The sequence below is a fragment of the Ceratotherium simum genome, chromosome 7 (genome assembly GCF_057802395.1).
Source record: "Ceratotherium simum simum isolate JZ-2026a chromosome 7, ASM5780239v1, whole genome shotgun sequence".
NCBI classification, from domain to species: Eukaryota; Metazoa; Chordata; class Mammalia; order Perissodactyla; family Rhinocerotidae; genus Ceratotherium; species Ceratotherium simum.
The window spans coordinates 84,165,899-84,171,812 of record NC_141906.1 but is presented as its reverse complement, the minus strand read 5'-3'; the positions used below and the strand labels follow the sequence as shown (position 1 = coordinate 84,171,812).

Sequence of the window (5,914 nt, the reverse complement as noted above, 5' to 3'; positions counted from 1 at the left end):
TGGACACTGGGCGTGGAGCTCTCTGGGCTGGGAGCCTGAACTTTGCATGTGGCCACAAGGCCCAGCTCCTGCATCCCAGGGAGTCTTAGATGGAGAGATGAAGTCCAGTTCTTCTTTGCCTGATCCCAACCAATCTGTACCCACTGCTCCTGGTGCTGGGAAGAAAGCTGTCTGGGAGAGGCCTGCGGCCTCCCGGCGACTGTCTGGCTTTGCTCTGCCGATGCCCTTCATGCTGGTGGGCCTCAGAATTTCCAGACAAGCCACGGGGAACCCAGCCTAAGGGCGGGGGGCATGGAGAACTGCCGTTTTTTCTCACCTAGCTTTAAAATCCTGTGATTTTCTGGACAATTCTTAGCTTGCTGGCTGAGCTTCACAGCCACTGATATATTTAAACTTTCGGCATTAAAGATCTCAGCATCCTCTCCCAGGAGGAAATTACCTCCCCCATTCAAGTAAGCCAGGTGCCCTCTTGAGACATGTGGGAATCACGTCCGCAGCAAAAACCTCTCTTTTCAAACTGGGAGATGGCAGTACATAGGACTATTACTGGAAATAGATGCATTTATGAATCTCAACATCCTGTTAGTGGTGATGATCTGACAAAATCACGAGAGTAGAGATATTTGGGTGTACAGCTGACAGATGATTTATGTTCTAAAATGTCACGAGGTTGTGGAGTGTGTCTCCAGAGAGGCCCTGTAGGAGACGGTGCAGGTGCACCTGGCTGACTCGGGGAGCCCGTCAGGATGACACAGGGGCTGCCCCCGGAGTTCACAGGGACCCTTCAGAGACATCTGTGACGACGTGGCAGAGGCAGTGACATGGGGTGTGCGGGTTCAGGGGAGGGGAGAGCTTGTGAGGATGCATTCTTCACTCACATTCCAGTCTCCCTGAGACAGGCTTGAGATGACACATGCAGATCAGCCAAGGTAAATTTCTCTTCCTCAGTTGTAATAATTTAGCTGGAATTGATAAAATGAAAGATATTTTGGAGTCACCATGTGTCCCAGTGAGATTGAGTCATGACAAGAATGTGTGGCATTAAGAATGTCGACACGCGGTCCCTCTCTCTCGGGGTGTCTGATGGACGTGGGCCCTGCTATTGTTAATTGCCTGATTTGGGCTCCTATGGTTGTGTTGACTGTTTACCCAACCCCTTCTCCTTCCCTTTCCCCCAGAGCAGAGAGTTACCTAGATCTTTAGTGGCTTGTATGCTCTCTCAAGCTCCATCCATAAGAGAAAAATTGACTTGGTCCCATTAGCTTGATTTTAGTAGCAATGGAGAAGGTAATGGATTCCAGACTTGCTTGCCATTTAATTTAGATGTTAAAATACCACATATGATTGACCTAGATACATCACTGCCACAGAGAGTTGGAAGTGCACTGGAGGGGGTACCATTGCAGCACATCAATGACCCCATTTGTAAAATATCTAGTTAGTTAAGGAAAGATAGTCACCAAGTAGAGATGGAACTCCCTCAGGAATACAAGAAAGAGATTGGCAAGAGACTTCATCATAGCTGGCTTTTTTCATCTCAACTATCACCATCTGAGTGTATAAAAAGAAGAGAGCTTTGTCCTGGCTGGAATGGAGCAAATCACCCCCACCACATACACAAATTGCAGTGTTTGAGAACCATAGACCACAGCAAAAGCCATGGCTGCCAGGTTCACTGCCATACCCTCCCAGAGCCTGGCAGGCGTGGGAGTGGGGGTGGGCTAGTGGGAGCATGTGGTGGAGATTTGGGAAGTATTAGCTGAAGGAACCATAGGGTTGGTAGAGAATTTTGGGGTACATCCAACCTATCTGTTCTTCAGCTTAATTTTCTTACTCATAGAGGGCTCTGCAGCCAACCCAGAAAGTTTCAAATCCCAGCTTTGCCACTTAATTGCTGTGCAACCTGGTGCAAGTAACTTAACCTCTCTGAAAAATTTCCTCATCTGTTAAGTGTCAATCCTAATAATGCATACTTCACAGGGCTGCTTGTGGATTAAATGACTTTTTGCATAAAAAGCTCTTTGAAGAATATTTAGTATCTATCATAAACACTTAAATGTTAATTATTATTATTAATGCTGTTGCCATCTTGCTTTCCATTAATCCATCCCTATGCCTAATTAAGATATGAAACTCCACCTTTGAAGCATTCGCAATCGATTTTGCTGTAACTTAAGGCTCTTTTTCTTATGCTGACCTCACAGGGGTAATACAAAGCCTCTATCAAAACCGCTCGGGTGACCATGGATGTGTGCCTGTCCTCTGTGGGCCTCAGTTTTGCTTTGTATAATGTGGAGGCCAAGCTAGACAATGTCTCGAGGGCGCCCAGCTCCACTGTGGTGACCGGAGCCACAGCAGCAGCTGCTACACTACAGAACGCTTACTATGTTGCTACACACTGTTGTGAGTGCTTTACTCGTGTTAACTCGGTTAATTCATACAATAATCCCACTGAGGGGTATATTATGAATATCTTCATCCTAAAGATGAGGAAACCAAGGCAGATGTCAGGTAACTTGCCTGCAGTTGCCTAGCCAGTAAATGGAGCAGCCAGTATGTGGATCTGGGAGGAGTCCACGAGCCTATGGGCTGGAATCCGTGCTTCTGTGGTTTTCTATTAATACAGTTTTGCAGTTCTTCTTCCTGAACTCAGGGTGAATCTAGAAACCAGAGTATCTCTACTCCATTGGCTTTATACAGTGACGTGACCTTGGCATCAAAAAATATTTCTTGTCCATAAATAGCAAAGTGCATGATTGCCAAATAAATGAGACAATATTTACTGCTGTGAAAATGCCCCAGCAAGCAGAGTTATTATTACTGTGTCCTGATTATAACAAGAATAATGTCCATTTATGAAACATTTATGTCCCCCAAGTACTTTGTGGTCAGCCTAATTAGGCAGCCTGTTGACACATTCCAGAGAGATGACTGAAAACGTTTACTTCAACACTTCAGTGCCGTGAAACTTAGAAGTATCTCTCAGCCTGGGATGGAGGGTCAGGGAAGAGAGGTGGGGGAGCCAGCAAGGCTGAGCCTAGATGACTGAATAAGGATCAGCACCTAATATGTTAGAAATGCAATACTGGATCCAATTCTCTTTGGACTGTGTAAATCAGAAGTTAATTCCTGGGAGGGACCCATTTGTATTTTTATTGCTCTATTTACATTTTCTGAAACCATCTGGTACCATTAATATGCTCAAAGTCAGTTTAGTTTTATTTGTAATTTTACAGCAAAAAAAAAAGCTCATTCTTCCTCAAGTGGGCCTGGGGGAGGGAGGTGGCCAGCAGGGGCTTGCCCGTGGCAGTGACCAGTGGATCAGCGCGTGGGGCTCTGTTTCGCAGGGCTCTGGGCAGCTTGTTGGCAGGCTTGGTCACTTGAAGGGAGGCTGGGTGCTCTGAGCTGAGGGATAATCTGCATCTCTGGGATGTGGATAACTTGTTAAGAGCTGTGCAGTGACAGGCTGAACAAGCCCACCAGCTGCCCCTTCTGGACACCGAGCTACAGCGAGCTGGTCCAAGATGTCATTGTCTCCAACCAGGCCCATCTGCAGGGCGTCCCAGGAGCCACACACATGGGTGGAACCTACAAGCCATCTTGTTCTTTTTCTCTTGTTCAGCTTCCCTAGGACACAGCTGAGTGGCCCCCTTGGAGGTGGCTTAGGGAGATGAGAAACCACCTCCGGCCACTCTTGGCTCAGGGACTAATGGCGAAATGCTGCTTCCCGATCTCTACCCAGAGTGAGCAGCTGCTGGAGGATTACAAAGCATTGGACCCTCTCCTTTCCATTTTCAATGTTATCTCGGCTGCGCAGTTCTTGCACGTAAGCTCTTCACCCTCCCCTTCCTCCCCAGTTCCCCCCACCACCAACCGTGTTCTCTACCCAAATATGCTCAGGCCAAAACCAGGGCCTACAAGTGGTACACATTAACTCAATTGAGGCTTACCGGCTCCGTTGATGGTGTTCCCAGATTGAGTTCCCCTGGCTTAATACTTGGATGCTAATGACAGGAGCTGGTGTGTCAGATGTGGTGGAGGGACAGCTGTCACAATTGAAATGGCAAGAGTTAGCATCACAGAGCTTCAGTTTTAGGCTAGTTCCTGGACCCATCAGTAAGTTACAGTGGGGATGCATTTTTTTTAAACACTGGGAACATCTTTCTTTCTGCTACAGAAAAGCTTGTACTTTATAACTGTCTCCAACTGTCTTCTGCAGGTTTCAGAAACACAAAACAAAACCTTTTATTGATTCTGTGGAAAAATAACCATCATTTCTTTCTCTAAGTGCTCCCTGGTGCCGTTTCTTCCCTGTGACCCCGTCTCCGTAGTTTTCCTGGCTCTGCATCATCCTCCCATCCGGTATTTTCTCTGCTACAAGATACGAATGGAGGAAAGGGATCAGAAGCTTTGAACAGAAAACAGCAGCAAATAAGAAAAACAGAACAAAAAACACTGTGCCTGTTTAATCCTTTCTACCAGACGCTGCGACTGGTTGGCACCCAGAAAGAATGTTTTGTCCTATCTTTCCTATCCCCGGTCCTATTCCTTCCAGCTCCTCCTCACTGGTGCGCCAGAACTAGTTATAAAGACTTTCCTGCACGAAGCGGGCTCATGCTGGAAGCCATTTCCACAACTGAAACCACTGCCCGGGTGGTGAGCAAGGCCAGTGGTCAAGCTGCTGAGATTGCTGAGTGGGCATCGGAGAGTTGAGAAGAACTTCCTTCCAGAATCAGGGCCTGGGCTGGTGCTCCACGGGGATAGATGCTGAGACGATTTCTCTCCCCACCCTGGGAGGCTCCATCGCTCTTGCCGAAACTGCTTAGGGCAGGGCTGCCCACCTCTTGGCAGGATGCTACCCTTTGCTGCCATGCTTGTAGTTCCTAGGGAGGTGGAAGATTCAGCATTCGCCGGGGGGGCCCCAGTGCCCACAGTCCGTGAGGCTGGGCCCTGAGGAGGGCTGACCAGGTGCTCTTATGACTCCAAGTGCTTTCCAGCCCGCCCCTTGTCTCTTCCTGTCACCGCACAGCCCGTGTTTGATTGGTGGTAGGCACTCCATTCCTAACTCCATCACTCCCTTCCTCACCCCCACACTTCCATGCGTGTCCATTTTAATTTTCTCCTCCTTCTTTTGGCTTCTGGTTTATTTTGTATATAAACTGCTGATGCAAATATCCAAAATAAACTATACTAAATAATAGATGAAGACAGCTACATAATTTATAATGCTAGAGGCCAGACAGAGCTGCGTGGGTTGTGTTCAAGTCCACGGCCCCTCCTCAGCTGCTCACCACAGCCTGCCGTGTTTACAGCCTTCATGCTAGAAACCAACACAGCCCGACATCTGCGGCTCAGACGGTCTTCCTAGAGGTGTGTGTCTGTCCCTAGATGGACCCAGCATCCCCTGCCCAAGCAGAACCCACCAACAACACGCAGTCTCGGAAATAGTATGTGCCACACTCGGCCATTGGCACAGACCCAGAACCCGGCTCCTCCAGCACCTCTTGACTTCCATGTGGCAAGCCCCCAGCCTGTGCTCCAGCTGCCACCCACACCTCTAAAAACCCCTTGCTTGTTTTCTCTTTTGTACCTGACTCCTTGCTGTTTCAGCTCTTAGCCGCTCACCTGATGTGGCAATGCAGTGGTTCACGGGCCTCTAAATTTGCACAGGTGTCATCTCCCATGTCTGGTCATCTCAGCGATGCCCACCCACAACCCAGGAACCACCTTGAGCTCCTGATCCTGTTGGGCCTGGAATGACTGTAAGCCACACGTCTGGGGGCTCTGAAGTCGTGCCTATGTCGCCCTGACCTCAGGGAGCGGTCGGTTGGGAGGAAGTAAGCAGAGCTGGTGCTGACGAATGGGAAGAGAAAGCTTCCTTCAGGTTTGCAAGCCCAGAAGGCCAGTTTTGCTC

At 48.6% G+C, this 5,914-nt stretch overlaps 1 long non-coding RNA gene across 1 annotated transcript; it reads right to left on the bottom strand.

The window, feature by feature from the left end:
• Positions 1-720: 720 nt before the first annotated feature.
• On the bottom strand, positions 721-5,711 carry LOC147916732 (uncharacterized). The gene is made up of 4 exons (XR_015552815.1): positions 5,626-5,711; positions 4,243-4,374; positions 3,951-4,046; positions 721-962 (listed from the first exon to the last, which is right to left on the bottom strand). It is a non-coding gene; the product is annotated as an uncharacterized LOC147916732 (long non-coding RNA).
• Positions 5,712-5,914: the final 203 nt, after the last annotated feature.